The sequence below is a fragment of the Phoca vitulina genome, unplaced genomic scaffold (assembly GCF_004348235.1).
Source record: "Phoca vitulina isolate PV1807 unplaced genomic scaffold, GSC_HSeal_1.0 scaffold5, whole genome shotgun sequence".
NCBI lineage: Eukaryota > Metazoa > Chordata > Mammalia > Carnivora > Phocidae > Phoca > Phoca vitulina.
Genome location: NW_022589708.1, coordinates 35,451,433 through 35,473,099, shown reverse-complemented (window position 1 = coordinate 35,473,099; position 21,667 = coordinate 35,451,433).

Sequence of the window (21,667 nt, the reverse complement as noted above, 5' to 3'; positions counted from 1 at the left end):
TTTACTCATAAATGGATCAAACTGGTAGTTTCCAGAAAAGAGAGGGTTGCGGAATGGGCAAAATATATGAAGGGGATTAAGAGGTACAAATTTCCAGTTATAAAACAAGCCACGAAGATAAAAAGTACAACATAGGGAATACAGTCAATAATATTGTAATATATGGTGGCAGATGTCAATACTTACGGTGAACATCGCATAATGCCCAGAATTATAGAATCACTATGCTGTGCACCTGAAACTAACATTGTAGGTCAACTAACCTCCATAAAAATTTAAGATATATACATATATTTGTTTTATTCCTTTATATTTATGCACTGCATAGTTTTGAATATAGGTATAGATATGCACGTTTACAAGCACGCACACACACCCGGAGTAATGTGTAGAAACGTGGTAGAGAACCCTCAAGATGAAATAGTTTGGTAGATTTTTTTTTTAATCATTGCTAGTCACCAAGTGGACGGTATCTCTGAAAATAATTGGGCTTTAATCTCAATCTGTTTCTGCATTAATAGTAAAATCTATTATTTATAGCTTTAGTAAAAGTAAACTTTTAGTGGCCTTCAGGGGTAAATGGAGTTGCCCAAAACTCAACTATTTGACAAAAATTTACAAAATTCATAATCTTATTTGAGCAATTTTGAATTCCAATATGCATAGCCTTTTTATAAAAATTATAAAATCAATCACATTCAACTTTGTAAAAACATGTAACATACATACACTTATTCTAGCAAAACCCATTTTATGAGATCCTGCATATGTGATAGACTAGTGATGCTTGGACAGTACATCTAGATATAAATCCCTATGTGTTTGCTTACTTCTCTATAGATGGAATTTAGAATTTAAAAAAATTATTTTTTTAAAGATTTTATTTATTTATTTGACAGAGAAAGAGAGAGCACAAGCAGGGGGAGCAGCACAGGGAGAGGGAGCAGCAGGCCCCCCGCAGAGCAGGGAGCCCGATTGGGGCTCGATCCCAGGACCCTGCGATCATGACCTGAGCTGAAGGCAGATGCTCAACCGACTGAGCCACCCAGGCACCCTGGAATTTAGAAACTTTTTAGAAGTGGTAAGATTGCATAGAGTTCTGGTTCTTTTTCTTCCCTGCTGAAAGATAGTTACAAAATGTATATCAAATGGATTTTTCCCCTAAAGTACAATGGTACATATTTCTGTGCTATTAATGGAGCTTAGAAGATATGGTTAATGTCCTCTCACTTAGGCAAATGGGGATAAAGTGATATTTCTGATGTCTTAATGACAGAACTAGCAGTGATTTGCACAGCTAGGTTTTCTAATCCACTACTGGTGAACAAGTGAAAGGAAACACATTCTATGCTTTCTAAGCTAACCAAGAAGATTTATAGCATTGGTAGATTTAAGAGTCCTGCTTATTAAACATTAGCTTTGGAGCTACCTGAAGGTTTGTTTATTGACTAAATCTTCACTGATACTTAAATACAAATATTTTCAATTTAAATAAAAAATTTATCTTCATATACTCACATTTTGTATTGAAAGTATGCTTTATAACTTAGAAGACCCAATAATAACTACATTTCTACAAATTACTCAAAAAAACTAAGAAAACAATGTGTTATTTGGTATTGTTAAACTAATGAAATAGAAAGAAGTTAGGTTATATCAACATATTTATTTTAAATTGGAAATGTAATATAAGTTATCCCTGAAGTTCAATTAATTCAAACACTGAGAAAGGTGAGAAATGATACTCTGTATAGAGTGGTCAATCCACTTAATAGCACCGGTAAAAGGAGTAAGAATATATTGGAAACATTACTGAAGTGACAGATTATACAATATCCGTTTCTGGCAATTAAGTATATCATAGAAAATACATTTTAATGATTTTTATTTGAGTATAGTAGACATACAATGTTACATTAGGTTCGGGTACAACAGATTCAACATTTCTACATGTTACGCTATGCTCACCACATGTGTAGCTACCATCTGTCACCATACATTATGACAATGTTATTGACTATATTCCCTATGATGTGCCTTTTATTCCCATGACTTATTAATTCCATAACTAGGAGCCTGCATTTCCCATCCTCCTTCACCCATTTTGCCCATTCGCCACCTGCCTCTACTTTTAATGCATTTTCAAGTTCATTTTGAAGTAACCGTTCCATTTTTAAGTGTGGTTCCTGTAATGCTCTTTTGATCTATATATAAAAATGAAGATGCAAATTTATAATTCAGTAATACATCCATATTTTGAAATATATTACTAATTCCATACACAGCAACAACTATACAACATAACTGTACTACTATACCTATTGTACTATGATTGCTATCATTAGGAAGTTTCTAATGCATGAACAAGTAAAAATTGGCCAAAAGTCTTCATATAAATTTAAAACTAATTTATAATTGCGATAGACTGAATGTTTGTGTTCCTCCAAAATTCATGTGCTGAAATCTAATCCCCAATGTAATAGGATTTGAGGTAGGGCCTTTGGGAGGCCATTAGGTCATAAGGGCAGAGATCTGATGAATGGAATTCACACCCTTATAAAAAAGGACCCATAGAATGCATTCCTGTACTTATCGGGGAAAACAGAAGAGTAGGACTCCTCTAAGCTCTCCTCATCCCATGGATACAACTAGGTAACACCCACATAGTATAAATAACCCAGAAAATAACCCAAAGACTGGCAGAACAGATCTTCCACAGCTAAAAAGGTAGAGAAACAGTAAATAGTAGGAAGGGCAAAGACATGGTCTGGAGCTAAATGGACCACTGGGATGGTCTACCAGAGGGAGGGAGACCATGGGTGCAAAAAGGGGGGAAAGATAGACCCCCATACCAAGTACCCCAGGCACAGGGACCACATTAAGACCAGAGGGGCATAATTTTGTGAATTCTCACAATCAGTGGGACTTCACACCTGGAAATGTAAAAATCAGTAGACTCCACTCTTGGAGAGCCAGGAGAGCAAGAGGACACAAGTCCCCAGCCTTAGCACAGCAAACAGGCCCTGGGAGATTCATGGGGCTTCATTTCATCTATCTGGCTGGCAAAGGACACTGCCCTCATACTTTCCTGCAAACAAGCCCGACCCCACCCCACCCCACCTCAGTTTTCTAAAGCAGCACCAGTTCACCTCTCACAACAGACCTCGATCACCACACCCTATCCTCACATTCTCCTGCAAACTTGACCCCTTCAATATACCTTTGGCTAGAGGCCATTCAAAGTAATGCCACAAGTATGGAAATATGTAAGCAGCCCAGACAGCACCAAAGTGACCCCTCTCCCCCTGCCCAAGGAGAGTAAAATATAACCACAGATGCCAGTCCTACTGAAGACTCAGCAGTGGACTGGGGCAGACATCTGGTCTGATGGCAGGACCTGCCCAACAACAAAACCTTCTCAGGGGACAGCACAGGGAAAATGCCCTACAGTTCCATGATACTGCATCTCTGGCAAACACCTAGTCTATTCAACTCAACACCTAGGTGACCCCAGACTGGTCCACTAACAAAACAAGACCAAACCATACCCACAACAAGCAGCAAGTCAGTGCAGATGACTGGACTAAAGGCAAAAGCAGCTCAGCCACTATAGTGGGGTACATGCAACCCACACAGGAGACATACCTGAAACACCAGGTTCTGCTGAAGAGGTGACATTGCACTGCAGGGCATTATAGGACCTTTTCTTCATATGGTCACGGCTTTCAAGACCAGGAAATGTAGCAGACTTTCCTAACACATAGAAATAGACACAGAGTTAGATAAAATGAGGAGACAGGAGTATGTCCCAAATGAAAGGACAAAAAAAAAACCAAAAAAACAAAAAAAAAAAAACACAGCAAGCATGCTAAGCAAAAATGGAGATAATATACCTGATAGAGAATTTAAATGACGATTAAAAAAAAGTACTGGACTTAAGAATAGAGTGTCAAGAATATTCATGAAAGAAATTGAGGAAGACACAAAGAAATGGAAAAACGTTCCATGCTCTTGGATTGGAAGAATAAATACTGTGAAAATGTCTATGCTACCTAGAGCAATCTACACATTTAATGCAATCCCTATCAAAATACCATCAACTTTTTTCAAAGAAATGGAACAAATAATCCTAAAATTTGTATGGAACCAGAAAAGACCCCAAATAGCCTGAGGAATGTTGAAAAAGAAAAGCAAAGCTGGTGGCATCACAATCCCAGACTTCAAGCTCTATTACAAAGCTGTGATCATCAAGACAGTATGGTACTGGCACAAAAACAGACACATAGATAAATGGAACAGAATAGAGAGCCCAGAAATGGACCCTCAACTCTATGGTCAACTAATCTTCGATAAAGCGGGAAAGAATGTCCAATGGAAAAAAGAGTCTCTTCAATAAATGGTGCTGGGATAATTGGACAGTTACATGCAGAAGAATGAAACTGGACCATTTTCTTATACCACACACAAAAATAGACTCAAAATGGATGAAAGACCTAAATGTGAGACAGGAGTCCATCAAAATCCTAAAGGAGAACACAGGCAGCAACCTCTTCAACCTCAGCCACAGCAACTTCTGTGGAAGGGGAACCCTCCTACATGGTTGGTGGGAATGCAAGCTGGTGCAGCCACTCTGGAAAACAGTATGGAGCTTCCTCAAAAAGTTGAAGATACAGCTACCATACGATCCAGCAATTGTACTACTGGGTATTTACCCCAAAGATACAAATGTAGGGATCCAAAGGGGTACATGCACCCCAATGTTTATAGCAGCAATGTCCACAATAGCCAAACTATGGAAAGAGCCAAGATGTCCATCAACAGATGAATGGATAAAGAAGATGTAGTGTATATATACAATGGAATATTATGCAGCCATAAAAAGAATGAAATCTTGCCATTTGCAACAACGTGGATGGAACTAAAGGGTATTATGCTAAGTGAAATAAGTCAATCAGAGAAAGACAAGTATCATATGATCCCACTGATATGAGGAATTTGAGAAACAAGACAGAGGATCATAGGGGAAGGGAGGGAAAAATGAAACAAGATGAAACCAGAGAAGGTAACAAACCATGAGAGACTCTTAATCTCAGGAAACAAACTGAGGGTTGCTGGACTGGAAGCGGGGGTGGGAGGGATGGGGTAGTTGGGTGATGGACATTGGGGAGGGGAGGTACTATGGTGAGTGCTGTGAATTGTGTAAGACTGATGAATCACAGACCTGCACCCCTGAAACAAATGATATAGGTTAATAAAAATAAAAAAAATAAAAAAAATCATCACACACAAAAAAAAGGTGCGGGGGGGGGGGGGGGGGGAAAAAAAAACAAAAAAACAGACTCTTGACTATAGAGAACAAACAGATGGTTACCAGATGGGAGGTAGGTGAGGGGATGGGTGAGATAGGTGACAGGGGTTATTAGTACACTTATCATGATGCATACAGAGTAACGTAAATTATGAATCCCTACCTATATTATACACCTGATAATAATATAACACTATATGTTCACTTTATTGGAATTTAAAAATTAAAAAAAAAAAAATCAGACGTCCCCAAGGGCTCCCTTGTTCCTTCCAGCATGTGAGAACATAGTGAGAAGACCGCCATCTATGAAGCCGGAAGGAGACTCAGACACAGTATGGGGCACCTTGGCCTTAGACTTCCCAGCCTCCAGAAGAGAAGTGCATTTCTGTTCTTTGTACCACCTAATCTATGGTATTCTGTTATAGCAGCCTGAATGGACTAAGAAACTGGTAATGGAGACATGGTGGTGCTGCTTTAACAAAGAGCTACAATGCAGAAGCAGCTTTGGAACTGGTTGATGGGTAGAGGCTGGAAGAGTTTCAAGCTGCTTGCTAGAAAAAGCCTGCATTGCTGTGAATGGACATTATGGAGGATTTTAATGAGGGCTAAGAAAAAAAGGAGAGCAGTAGAGAAAAGCCTTGGTTTTCTTAAACAATACCTAGTAATCCTGAATAGAGGTTGCTGGAAATGTGGACAGTAAGGGCTAGTCTGTGGAGGTCTCCGATGGTGATGTGGAATGTGGTATTGTAAATTGGAGGAAAGGCCATCCCGTGAGAGAGTGGCAAAGAACTCTGATGGACCGTGTTTGTGTTCTAGTGTTAAATCCTAGTCTACCTTTCAAACTTCTATTCAAGCATTGCTCTTGCTAGGAAATCACCCTTGACCTTGCAGTCTGATAGGAAAGCCCATTTTCTATGTTGGAATAGCATTTACCACACTGTAATGTACTAGTAACTTACTGCATGTTCCATCTCTGCTGAACTATAAACTCAAAAAAAAAAAAAAAATCAAAGTTGGGAAGAAATGTAAGATAATTTTTAAAAGACCATGGGCTCAATATACTTGCAGTGATGGAAATAAAAAAGAGGACCACATTTTCTTTACCCATTCATCTGTTGAAGGACATCTTGGCTATTGTGGATATTGCTGCTATGAACATTGGGGTGCATGTGCCCCTTCTTTTCACTACATTTGTATCTTTGGGATAAATACCTAGTGCAATTGCTGGATCATAGGGTAGCTCTATTTTTAACATCTTGAGGAACCTCCATACTGTTTTCATAAGGAACAGCGCAGAGATTCACAGGGGAAGGGAGGGAAAACCGAATGGGAAGAAATCAAAGAGAGAGACAAACCATGAGAGACTCTGGACTCCAGGAAACAAAATGAGGGTTACAGAAGGGAGGGGGGATGGGGCAACAGTGTGACGGGTATTAAAGAGGACACGTGGGGTGAGGAGCACTGGGTGTTAAACACAACTAATGAATTGTTGAACACTACATCAAAAACTAATGTTGTAATATACGTTGGTTAACTGAACATAATAAAAAATTAAAGAGGAAAAAATGTGTAATTGCTCTCTCCCTCTCAAAACAATTATACAGGTTGAAAGTAGTCTAACTAGACATGTTTCATGCAGATAAACCAGTCTGTTTCAATACCAGGTTCTTATCTAGATCATGGGATTTAATAAATGTTTTTTCTCAGCAAGTTCAAGTTAAGTGTATTTATTTATGGGCTAATTCCTTCTTTAAAAAATTCATACTGACACCTCAATAATCATAATGAGTTCTACAAAAAAAAGAACTCTAGATGCCTCTTTAATTGAAAGTAGAAGGGACTGGAAATCTTGAAGCTGGAAAAGGGATAACAAGAACATAGCTTCAAATGACTTAACAGCCAACATATATATAGGGTTAGTTAGATTTCATTTCTAAAGCTTTAGAAAACTAAAACCACTTCACAAATGGTTCTTATTTTGAACTTTACCAACTAGGTTGGGAAACTACTATTTTTCACATTCCCCCACATAAAGACTTTCTGAGCAAAGAACATTGGCTCCTGGGTTAAAGGATGACTGAATGACAAGGTTACCTTAGAAGGCACACAGTGTATTGCTCTGGAAGGACTTAAAGTATCCTTACCCCTGGAAGCCATGGGTTTACATTCCAGGGTGATGGAGAAAAGCTAAAAATAGGTCCTACGGAGAAGGTTGGAGAGGATTTCTTTGTATTCCATAGCACGGGTCTCTCTCTCTCTCTCCTGAGGTGCAGAGGAACAGATGAGCCAGCCGCCCTATATAAACTCCGAGTTTCCCCAACTTTGGGGTTCTTCTATGCCTCAACTCCTGTACATGCAGGGGATACCAAGCCCTCATGTTGCTTCATGGCTATTTGGAGGAACGGATAAGATTGCTTTGTGAGCTCTGTTCTCTTCTAGAGAATTCTGGGCTCCTGTGGACTAATTTGTTAGCTTGCGAGCAGAAGAACATGTTAGAACCTTTCACAGCTGTGAAAGATGAAGCTTTTACAAATTGTTTGAGCATTTTTAGTTACTAAGTATTTACTATGTTATCTACTGGGACATATGCTAGAAAATAAAGATGAATAGGATACAGCTTCATCTTGAGTTAGCCACGCTCTAGCAAGGGAAACAGATACAAAGAGCTAATAAGTATATCACAATATAATGTGTCTCTATTAGAGAAATATACAAAATGCCCTGAGGGCTTAGAATAATTAGTAAGAATACATTTTTGAAAAGTAGCTGAAGTTAAAGCAGTACTTAGAGGACATATTAACAAATACCATAAAGAATTATCTTCTGGTTAAGAAGTTGAATAACCATAACTTGTTTTTTCTACATGTTCTGAGAATCTATGATCAAATGACTCAATGTAAAAACAAAGAATTATGGCATGCTTGTTAATGGGTCTAATGAAAGCTAACTCATCCAGCAAATACTCACGGAGTACTATCATGTGTTTATGATAAAATAATATGGTTAGACAAGTTTTTCCTCTGCCAAAAAAACATACTGGCCCCTGCTCTTACTGGCCCTTCAAAGCAACTTGGACTATGTTTAACACTATTACAAGATTCCTTACACTGTAATATGATGGCTTATTTAGTTGTCTTGTTCCACACTAAACTCTAAACTTTTTGAAGGCATGGGTGATTACTTAGCACCAGGAAAGCTGATGGAAATGTTAAGCACATGCTGAGCTGTAGCTGATACCTCTAATTGTTCCCCCATATTCATTTTCTTTTTTATATATTAATACATTTACAGATATTTTAACTAGTCACATGGCTTCTCACCTCAGTATTTCCTTGCTTCTTTCACAGTTAATTGAATCTAGGTAATTAAGCTTTCATCATGGGTTGTGAGTAGAGATCATGGCTGAAATTTCTGAATATTACACTTAACATGAGTGGGAATACCTTTCCCTCTTTTACTCGCTCACCTACATGCTGAGTACAGATGCAACCAAGCACCTCCTTAACATTTGCAAGGACTGGAGAGTACAAATGGACATCTGCATACATGTAGAAATATTTAAGAGACATATCAATATAACAGTTATATAAAGTATGCTGTAGCCTTCTAACTTGATAATTTCACCTTCCTAACCACCTGGAAGTCCAGGTTTAAATCTAGAATTTCCACTCATCTACATACTGTGTCACAACTGGGAATACTCGAAAACCTGGCACTTAGACCAAAGTCCATGATGGATTAGTACACTATTCCTGCCTCATGTACTTTTCTGCACAGTGAGATTGGCTGCAGACACGCATGAATACCCCAGACCACTACACGTCCAAGCCCCATGTATATCCCAACCAAACTGTCATCCTTTAGGTTAATGGGTATCCACACTGGTGTCAGGTTTACCTTCAGAAAAACAGTGTTGGCCCTGTAGGCAAGAAATTTTTGGGAGGAAATTCTGAGTTCCCAGGTACTCTGACTGCAGTCTAAAAAGGAGTACAGATTTCAGGTACACATATACCCTTGTTCTTGGGCTCACCACTACATGCTGAGAAGTGTAGAGTAATGAGCAGGACCCTTCTGCAGCATGGAAGGCAAGGAAGCAGTCCCTCCTGCCCAGCTCTAAGGGTGGTACTAAATATAGTGGTCATGAGCCAGCTGCCACCATTCATATAGCTACACGGTCCAGGATAGCAGACACTAGTCCAAATTGAGCGGCTAATCCATGGACATGAATTGCAAGTATAAAATATACACCTATTTTTTAAGATATAGTATGAAAAGGGGTGCCTGGGTGGCTGAGTCGTTAAGCATCTGCCTTCGGCTCATGTCATGATCCCAGCGTCCTGGGATCAAGTCCCACATCGGGCTCCCTGCTTGGCGGGAAGCCTGCTTCTCCCTCCCCCACTGCCCCTGCTTGTGTTCCCTCTCTCGCTGTGTCTCTCTCTGTCAAATAAATAAATAAAATCTTAAAAAAAAAAAAAAAGATATGAAAGAAAGAGGTAAAATATTTCAATAATTGATCTAGATCTCATGCTGGAGATCTGAAACATATTAGAATAAAATACATTGAAACTAATTTTATCTTTTCTTTAATAGGATTAGAGTTTTTTGAATTTTTGATTTGATTTGCCTTATATTTCTGATGCACAATGCTGCTCTAGAGAATGGTGTGGTAATAATATGAATAGAACCCGGATCTCTGGACAGTTTTGTGGAGCAAAAATCTACTCGCCAGGAATTTCCCATTTCCTTTTTACTATTGACTTAACTGAGAAATAAACTATCCTGTTTGGGCATTGCATTCTTGGAGCTCTTTGTTGTACCAGTTGAAACTACGTACTAATGTATGGATAATAAGTAACATTTCAATAAATAATAGTTCAGCCCACAATGGGATAAACAGATTCATTAAAAGTATTAAAATACACTTAATTGTATAATCCATGTGAGGAGAGATTTTGTTTGTTGCTATATTCAGTGCCAACAGGCATTCTTGTTTATAGTAAGTCTTTATTTTTCAGATGAACATGACAAATATATTAATGGGGATACATACAAAGTACTAATGCAACATATTAGAGTTTCAGGTCATAGTAGGCAGACCTCTTAGAGAAGCAGAGACTATTTCACATGGAAGTTTCTATAAAGGACATTGTGAAGCAACAGTTTAACAATAAGGATCAACATGGCTGGGTATGGGCTACAGATTAGTCAATTTGTATTTTTCTATTATTCAACTCTAATACTCTAATTTATAAACTTAGGTTCTTGAGTATACTTGCTTTAGCATGGATGTACACAATGTACCACAAGTAAAATGTATTTTTATTATATGAAGGTATCAGGTACCTTATTTGGAGGTTGGTTTCAAGCAACATCCATCAATACTAACAATTAACAATACTATTCTGAAAATATCACCCTTATTCCTAAATCACCACACTGTAATTTTGGAGTTAATCTGTTTTGCTATTTTTATTTTAAATCCATGGGGTTTCAAAAATTCATTGAATTTACAAAATGTTTTTTGTATTATTTGCTTTAGCAGCTTTTATGGTATTTCTTTATATATAGCATTTGAAAAAGATAAATGTAAAACTTTAAATTTTAAACAGTTTTGAAATATCATTTGACCAAGGCATATTATTTTCTAACACTTGAGCACTGGAATAGTCTGTGTAAATAGATGCACTTAGAGCATTCTCTTTGCAATTGATATGGGTTAAATAAAAAGCAACTTTTCAAAAACTTTTTTTTTTTTTACACCAAACTTTACACTGAAAAGTTTTAAAGACTATTAAACTTTGTAGATAGTGATATAAAACTCCCCTTTATACTTACATAAACTGTATGATAAAAAGGTTGATGAATAGAAAAACTACTAATATTAAAAATGTATGAATTTAACTATCCTTGGGCTGTTGAAAACATGTAAGATAAGCAACGTTGAGTTCAAAAAGAAAACCATAGAGCTTGTTTAATTGTTCAGGTTTTATTGTTCAGATAAACTATAAATGAATACTGAATATTTAAGATTTTTGAAAATGTTGAACAAATTTAATTCTTAAATATGGAGGATGCCTCTAGACATCCAACCAAGGTACCTGATGTGATAAATCAACTGTTTTAATCTTACTTCACTAAACAGGATGTATCTTTTTAAAAATCCAGTGAAACCTGACCCCATAACTATTTGTTAGTCTTAAAGAAACCTATCCCCTGAGATAATGAACCAATGGAGTCTGAATAAGTACTTGAAAAATGAGCAAACTCAACAGAAAAAGAAAACAGACACCACAGTTCTTAAAAAATTGCTAGTTAAAAGTGAGAAGTATAGAGGTTTTAAAAAAGGACAATTGTAGTTTTGTTTTTATCACAAGTGGTAAATGTCCAACTTCTTAAAATTTCCTTACAAAACTTTCTACAGTGTTTCAGTTCTAAAAAAAAATTGTCTTAACAGTTATAGATTTATAATTATTACTATTCTTTAGTTAAGTGGCAAGATGCTATTTAGATCAACTTTATTTTCAATTAATATATTATTTTTGATGGTCTTCAATCCTGAAAACTATTCCCATTCATATTCTTCTTCTCTCCTTGTCTCTCTCTATATAGGACTATGCTAGCCTGAATAGGTACAAGTAAGAAAGTGTTGAATAAAACTATCACTGAAGAGTAATAATCCTAGATTCCTAAAATAGCACTGTAAATTTTACCAATTCTAGATGCATTTTTAATTTCACGAACTCTTGGGAAATTCCATGGGAACTATATAGGAGCTCATTATCTAAATTTGATTTGAAAACTATTTTTAAAATCAAATGTCTAAACAGAAGCCAAAAATTATTCATACACCCTGAAGAAATAAAAATTAAATCTAAGGTGACTTCAATGTGAGCCAAATGGCATAATGAACCTATAAAATGCTTAGTGAAATGCAGTCAGGCTTGTAGATGTGTTTACCAAAAAGGAATGTTCTGCTTTCATATTTATTATGATCTTTCACTGATTTAAAACTCCTATATACTGAAACTTCATAAACATCTTTAATTTACATAAAGCACAGCATAAAAAACTAATATAAGAATGGATTAAAACAACAACAGTAGTTTATTGTGCCAACCTCAGCAATTAGGAAAGAGAAAGAGGTTATTGAGTCTAAGAAATATTTAATATTATCAATATATATTTCCTTAAGAGTTAATAATACCGCAGTGGGATTCATAAATGCCATCTAACTTCGTTTCACTGTTTGAAATCAATGAACTGGATCTTCTGAGTAAGAGTTCAATAACATATTTAAGAGCCAAATAGGCATCATTTTTTTACTTCTATTAAGTTGAAAAGGAAAAAGGAAGGTCTAGTTTACTTACAGGGAGTTTGTTCTAAGTGAGATTTTACTTTTCAGACTGTTGGGCTAATGATTAACGTCACATACCGTACATCTTCGTCTAGAAACTGTAGTGTCTATTAAATGTAATTACCTTTCCCCATGGCTTTAAATTGACGGCAGATTCAAAATGAAGGTGGCTTCTATTAAATTTAATTACTTCCCCCTGAAGCTTACTTGGCAAAACTGACTAGTAATGAAAGTGGATTCTATAAAAAAGCTGCATGGTCAAGGTGTGGCTATTAAATTAGCAATGTTATTAATAAAAAAAAAAAAAGTAAAAATACTTGGAATATTTTATCATCCATGTAGATTTTTGAGATAGTATGCCTGGTACATTAAGTTCTCGGTTTTCTATTCATTTCAACTTTCAACCAATAAATTACATATTGATTATCATGATAATTAAAATGACAATTTTCAAAAAGTTCATCTAATGTTTCCATGTACACAAAATAGGGACCCTTTCATCATTTTAATTCAATTGACATTTTAAATCAACATGATGCAATGAAAGAAGAATTAGAAAAACAAATTCTGTTCTTATTAACTATATAATTAGTTTTTTCTTCCTGAGCTGGTTACCTAATCTGAAAGACAGAACTAATATGTCTTCTCTACCTAAGATAGATATTAAGAAAATTAGAGGGAAAAGTGTTGTTTTGTAAATCTTTTTTTTTTTTTTAAGATTTTATTTATTTGAGAGAGAGAGAGAGCACAAGCAGGGGGAGCAGCAGAGGGAGAGGGAGAAGCAGGCTCCCCGCTGAGCAGGGAGCCCGATGTGGGGCTCGATCCCAGGACCCTGGGATCATGACCTGAGCCAAAGGCAGACGCTTAACTGACTAAGCACCCAAGCACCCCTCTGTCTTTTTTAAAAGGCCACCTATTTTGGATTAATATTCAAAAAAACAGTAACCTATCAATTTATCATACATTCATTCATCATTCAACATCCAATTTACTGTATAACAATGCACCAGCCATGTATTAGAGGTATAAATATGTAGTATCTATAGAATTCTATAATCAAAGGAGCATAAAAACAAAAGTCAGTAAATACTTCACCACTATGGGAAGAACCTGTGAGGACTCCAGAGCAACTCTCCTGCCCCCTGGGGAACATTCATAGCCCTCGCCTCATCATTTGTTAGGAATATAGCGTAGTATCACTAGTATCTACCTGCTCATCCAGCCACAACATAGGCACACAGGCTTGCTCAGGCATGAAACAGGCACCAGTTTGCAGAGCATCTCCACTTCAGGAGATGCAGGCCAAGCTCCCTGAGTGGTCTCTTGAGAGGGAAAAAAAAAAAAGAAAAAAAAAGCACTATTCTTGAGGTAGGAAGATAGTAACTTCCATCCTTCTCCCTGGGTGTGGGGGCATGCTTTCAGCATCAGAAAGTGGTAAGGGTTCTCTCAAGGAAATTCTGTTCTCTCATTAGCCCACTTTTGTCATACTGATATACTTTATATTATGTTAGGACACTTTTACATTTTTCAATGTTATTTATAGCTTAGTCATGAACTAGTTCTCAGAGGTTTCCTTTGTAGGTTCTGAATCGGTTTCTTTCTCACACTTATTTTTGCACCTGTTTTCTATTATAGTCACATAACAATTTTCCTTTCAATATGCTTTTAAAATAGGATAGTGATGAGCACCAAAACTGTGGAAACACAAACATGACAAAATAACCTAGGCTAGTAAGAGGATCATGGACGCTTCCCATAAGTCAAATCTGAGGGAAAGTGAAGAAGTAGTAATGCAATGGGTTTGCCAAGTGAATAGCATGGGGAAGAGCTGTTAAACAAAAGAACAGTACAGGTAAAGACTCAGAGAGGTACAAAGGAGCAGCCTTCATTTGGAGAACCTTGCTCTAGCACAGCAAGACACACTGTGGTGAAAGATACGCAAACAGGCCAATTTTGCAACTGAAATTTGGTACGGAGAGATTATTCCACCCAACACCCTCAGGTCTGCTCCAGTAAATCTTCCTCTATACCCACAAAATTTCCAAAATTAAATGATATTTTGAGGACACGGCTTTCATCCTTTTATGTAGAGTATTATACCCAATGAGCTTGCTTTTATGGTTAATAATAAAGTTAATACACTGGAAATTCTAGATTATTATGGATTCTCTGAGCACAGGTAGGATTTCTGTCTTGTTTACTATTGTACCTTTAACTTCTAGTGAAGTGTTTTGAATATAGTATTAAATAGCTGCATTATGTTCATTAATAGATTTCTGGATTATGTAGATGAAATATGTTAAGTATCAAAAGTATATGGGCGCCTGGGTGGCTCAGTTGGTTAAGCGACTGCCTTCGGCTCAGGTCATGATCCCAGGGTCCTGGGATCGAGTCCCACATCGGGCTCCCTGCTCAGCGGGGAGCCTGCTTCTCCCTCTGACCCTATCCCCTCTCATGCTGTTTCTCTTTCTCTCTCTCTCTCAAATAAATAAAAAAATATATATATATAAATTTCATAGAACTCTAACAGATACCTCTGCAAGTTTTCTCTGTAACAACTCACCACGAATGTTAACTATTTTGCAATTGTTGTGTATCAAATCACTACACTATAGATCTTAAACTTACACAGAAGTTATATGCCAGTTAGATCTCACTAAAGCTGTAAATTAAAAAAAAAAAAAATTATGCAAATCACCAAAAACTAAGTGACTTAAAACTTTACCAATTTATATTACCTTACAGTTCTGGAGGTCAGTTCATCTCAGGTATCACTGGCCAAACTCAGTGTAGACAGGTATGCTTTTCTTTCTGGAGGCCCTAGGGGAGATTCCATTTTCTCTCCTTTTCCAGCTGCCAGCAACCAACTGCATCTCCTGGAGGGACGACCCCTTCCTCCACCTTCAAAGCCAGCACTGCAGCTCCCTAACCATGCTTCCATGGTCAGGATTCCCTCTAGTTCTCTTCTGCCTCCCTCGTCTGCTTTTAAGAATGTTTGTGATTACATTGGGCCCACCTGAGTAACCCAGGTTACTCTATTTGACAGTCAACTGATTAACAAAACTAATTGCATGTTACCTTAATTCCCCTTTGCCATGTAACCTAGCAAGTTTTAGTTTGCTATTTCCAGGTTCAGAGGTTGCAGGGAATTGGATCTGGACATTTTGGGAGACCCATTATTCTGTCTACCACAATCCAAAATGCTGAAAACATTTGTTTGATACACAATTTGATTCCTAGGTCTGTGAGCAGAAAAAGCAAGTGGAAGCCACATACCAAGGACAGAGAACTCTCCCAGTGCCTGAGTCCAGCTCACAGGCCAATCAGAGGTCACGTCTTTTGGGTGACCTCCCCCCGACAGGTGTATATTATTAATGACTAAGTCCCGCTTTGATTCTTAATATCCATACTCAAAGAAAAAAATTACCAGTTTCTTGTTAGATAATTTTGGAACCACAATAAAGGTATAATATTAAAATGTAATCCTTCAATTTTAAGGGTCTGATAATCCGTATCTATCAGTGAGTGAAGACAATTTTTATTAAGTAGAGAAATACCCTGTTTTACCACAAGCTATAAAGAAAAGAGAGATAAAATTTAAACACCAGAAGAACTTCAAAACAAATGCTTCTTAAATACCTCAACTAAAGAGTAAAATTCAGTTTCAGAAGTTATTTTGATGTTATTAATGCATGTTAAATGCAGTTGTCTGTGGTTAACAGGAACTCAACTAGCTTGTTACATTCTATACTTGGAAAAACCTTTGTGTAAAACAAGTGAGGTGAGTCAATTTAATTAGGCAAATTCAATCTAATTTAACAATCTGAAAAAGTTCTAAATTTAAATTATTATAAATTGCAAATGCTCCTTAAAAGAGGATTAGGTGAGGGGCGCCTGGGTGGCTCAGTTGGTTAAGCGACTGGCTTCGGCTCAGGTCATGATCCTGGAGTCCCGGGATCGAGTCCCGCATCGGGCTCCCTGCTCGGCAGGGAGCCTGCTTGTCCCTCTGACCCTCCTCCCTCTCATGCTCTCTGTCTCTCATTCTCTCTCTCTCAAATAAATAAAATCTTTAGAAAAAAAAAAAAAGAGGATTAGGTGAAAAGATAAAACATGCATCAATTAAGATTAAAAGCACAACCTTTTTCTCTCAGTGTTGACATAGTCTGCTGTATTCTGTGCTTTGGATTTTCATTAGATTAAAATTCTGGCTTTAAAAAAAAAATCCTGGATTTAGGTTTTGGTATGTAAGTTGAGAGATCAGATATTTCATGTTACTTTCCACAGTGAAAGAAGTAACATTCTGAAAAAGTAGGAAAAAGGTAAATACAAATAAAATTCACTGTTAAACTGACACCCCTCAAAACAAACAAAAACAAAAACTTGGTAGGGCAATTCCCAGCCCCCAAATTGGGAAATCCAGAACCCAAAATCAGATGAGAACCAAATCCAGTTTTTATCTCAAAGATTCCCCCTGATGGTATCTGCTAAATGCTGGAGACCTTAAGCTTCTCTTTTGAAGACTATTTTAAAGATTGCAGAGAATAGGAAATAAATCCCTAGGCCCACATAACACGGGGCCTCCAACAGGAGAAATCTGTGTAAAACCAGGACCTCAAAGTATATACTCTGAATGACAATTAATGAGAGATAAAGACTATTTCACTGAAAATAACAGCAAGAAAACATGCCATTTTCAATTCTGGAATGAGGTGGAAAGGGACAAATCTCTGGAGAATCTGTAACCACAAGGTGGTTTTGTTTTTATATAGATTTGTTTTAGGAAATTATAGTACACAGTCTAAAACCTTGAGAGAGAATTTTTAAAAAGTCGCTGTTAGAAACAAACATGTATCCTTTTTGGGAAATTTAACTTCAGCTCAAGTTTCCAAAAATAATGAGCAGTTCACAGTCAAAAATCACAAAACATGAAAGAAAACAAGGCTCTCTGCGTCAAAACCAGCAAAAACAGACAAAATTTCCAAAAACAATTTTGAAATAATTAAGCAGAAAACAAAAAATTGTATATACATAACTACATATATGTAATTTATATGTAACATATATGTATTTGTTGAAATAAATATAAGAAAGGCTTGAAAGAGCAGAAAACTAGCATATTTAAAAACTTATTCAAAATAACCCAAAAACGACAAAATTTAAAACTAAAATTTATTTATTTTTTTAAGATTTTATTTATTTATTTGACAGAGAGAGCGAGAACACAAGCAGGGGGAACAGGAGAGGGAGAAGCAGGATCCCTGAACCCGCCATGGGGCTCGATCCCAGAACTCCAGGATCATGACCTGAGCTGAAGGCAGATGCTCAACTGACTAAACCACCCAGGTGCCCCTAAAACTGAAATTTAAAACTCAAGGTCTGCATTAGCACATTAATCATACCTCAGGCAAATGTTAGAAACCTGGAGGAACAACTAAAATATGTAACACAGAAGACACAGTAAGAGAGAATAATATAAGTCTACAAAATAGTTTGCTAGAACCAGCTCTGATCAGCTTGCAAGAGATGTTTGTATATTATCTCTTTCCAAGTCTGTTTGTGAACATCACCTTTTGTAGCTCACAACTGACCATGATGAGAATATTCACACCATGGAAATTTGAAAATGCTATAATCAGGTCTTTTTTTATTTTGAAAAGCCAATGTTAAACATTTACCAGCACATCACTAGGTCCATATAAAATCCCAAAGCATCTAATAGAATAGGGAAGATAGCAGTATCTAGAGATAATGGGGTGATCAGTTTTCAAAATTCTTAAAAGATACCAATTGAGTAAGCCCAAGAACTTAGAGATATTAATTATAAACTTGGAATTTTATATTCACTTAAGAATGAAGGTTAAAGATATAATCATCCAGGAAAAAAAAAATAGTAAGGGAATAAGGAAAGTCCAAAGCAGACTAAATTTAAGCAGAAAGTAAACAACTCCACGTTGAAATTTCACATATGTAAACAAAAATTGGTCTTCAATAAGGTGCTAAATGGATACTTCTGGTGAAGCTATTTAACTACTCCTTACTTATTTAATAGTGTCCACCTATTCCCAAAGGTGAGACTGGCAAATATCTCCAATGACCTCCAATCAATGCAGGTGATTTGGGGTTTTTCTTTTCTAATTCAGCTATCGAGCTATATTATGTAAAGGGTCTCCAATTCAAACTCCCACCAGCTCAAGCAGTAGGCTAAAAGCAGTAAAGATGTATCCAGTCCATCATTTTCTCTTTGGGTTAAGACATCAAAATCTAATTGATAGCCTCAATCAAATAAAAAATTTTGTTAGGCTGGCACTGGACTGCAGTTTTTGTAGTCAGTCATTAGTTTATCCTTGATTCTAAGACATAACCATTCTTTGCTTCCTCCGCCTGGGAAGGCAGTAGGAGACTCAGTTCTGTCCTTCAGAAGGTTTTAGATTTGCTCTTTGCCATTCAGCACCCCACAGCCTCAGACTTCAGCAAACATCCTGATATATAGAAATGTCACATATTTCAGGCCCATCCAGTCACCAATTTCATCACTGTAACCCAGAGAGAATGCAAAATCTCTGCTGATTTCCTGTTCCTCCACAAAAACCTCTGTTAGAGACCAAGCCTAGATTCTTGGTCCCCACCTACACCCACAATCAGGAAGTGCCCCCAGAGGAAATATGGCTACAGGTCCTCAGAATCCATTCAACTCTCCTTCTAGGACTTTAATTTCTTCTTTGTTGAAAGACTCTACCCACCTCAGCCCCAGCCCTCACCACAGATCTCTATTTTTTAAAGACTGGTAAACTTTATAAAATTTTGCTCTATTTTTCAGAAGCTTTCTACCGAGCATTTTAACCTTTAACCTCAGAATACAGAAAATGTCTTGTGGAGCAAAGGACCATACATTTGAGGACACTCAGTTCTCTGCTTTCTCACTCTAACCCCATGCAGTTGTTAAAAATTTTGTTGGTTTCTCTTTCCCCTACATAAATTCAGGCTGCACCAGCACATATAAATTTTTCTCTCTGGCCAGGAAAGGCAACTGTGACTGCACTTTGGAATGAAATCTCCACTCTCTGGAATGTTAATCCATCTAGTCTTCATTGTCTCATATCGCTATGATGCTTTTTAAATTTGTGTGATTTTGATCTTTTGATATGATCTTTTCAAGTGTTTACAGCAGGAAAGCTGGGTTGCCATAATAGTACCATAAATAATCAGAAAGCAAAAGTACATTTAATTATTAACACTATTCTTTAGAATGTACATATATGTTATATATATACTTGTTTTTAAGATATCACAACAAACAAGTGAACAGATGAGCATGTGAAATATCTAAGTCCCTAAAAACAAACAAACAGCAAACAAACCACAACACCAAATAACGAGCTAATAAAGCAAAGTTGAGGTCATTGCTTCCTAGAATAAAGGACGGTGCTACCTTAGGGTTTGAGTGCCTTTTTGGAAGTGGGAAGTATGAAAATGAATAAAGGGCAACCTAATTTAAAATGAAGGAAAGCCCTGAAGGAGGCGCTCTCGTGCAAATACACATACCACTCATTACTGCCTGCTTAATTAGCAGAAAGAAGGAAGATCACCCCCTGCCCCAAAAGGCACTAGTCACACCTCACAACCAGTAAGAAACCTCCACAACCTCAAACTCTTAAAGTTCTTCTCCAGTGAACTTTTTGTTCAAAACAGTCCTCCTCAATTTCTCCTGAAACTGAATGCAAGCGGACCTTCCCTTTGTTTCTTTGGACTTGCCACGCTTTGCCATTGTTTGCTTGTTCCAAATTGCAATTCCACTGTTATAAAGTCAGTTGTAAAATAACTTGCTCTTTTGTTTCTTTAGTCAATGGAAGACAAGGGCAGGATGTTTGGGGGTCTGGAATAAGATAGGTCTTTTTATGCAGGGGTTTGATAAGATTGAGAAATATTTTCTAGATAATGGTGCAATTGATGCACAGGCTGAGGTAAAGGAGTTTTGAGGAAGAGTTTTAGAGAACTCTCCAATAGTACACAGTCTTTTGAACTCCTTTGAATAATCTATTGTTATGGGAAGGATCCTTGAAGAAGACTAGTGGTATTATCAGATAAATAGATTCTTAGGAAGTTCCTGAAACAAACAATAAAGTTATCTGTAACTTTATATTTTTATTCATGTTTCCTGTCAGACTCATATCATTATATTAATGGAGACAGTTGAATGCTAAAGTTATGTAAATGAAGACATTCTCCTGGTACTTAATGTTATTAAATGTGGCTGGTTTCATTTCCCAAGGAAGAGAAGCCAGTGGTGACATTCCAAAGAACGATTTTTATACGATGATTACACGAATATGAATTTAGAATTTAGGAATATGTCAATAAGAAAGAGAGCAATTTTTTTCAAGAAGTTTTACAACAGAGGGGAAAGTGATAATAGCAAAAAGGATTAGAAGTGTTAAAAGAGCTTTTTGTTGTTTATTTTGCTTTGGCATCCTCTCTCTCTTTAGAAATTGCATTTGCTCTTTATTAAGGATATGCTACATATAAATTTTTACTCACTGAGGGCACTTTCCCTCAGGGAGGGCCTGTAAAGAGTGCCTTACCATTACCAGTGATCCTTCCCCCCTCTTTCATGTAGAGCAGACTTAGCATCTTGGGATCATTGACAAGATCTTCCTTAAAATAATAACAAGAAGTAAACACTGAATTTATAAGATGGCGTCTCTTGAGGAGGGAAGTGGAGAACTCACTGGGAACACGGACTGCATAACTTTGGTGGCTTAATGAGTCTTCCCATGGTCCTGGATGAGAGTGGAAATGAAGATAAAAAACGCTTTGTTTTCCTCTGGTTTTAAAGTAAAACTTGCCAAAGATTTGGGTGTGGTTCTCAAAGGCAGAAAGGGAAGCATTTAGGGTTTCAAATAGTAGCCAATTCCACTTTAGAACATCTCTGGTTGGGAGCCTCTCTGGAAGACGACCGCAATGGTAACAGATGGAGCTGAACACAAAGAGCTGAAATCTTGTGTTTC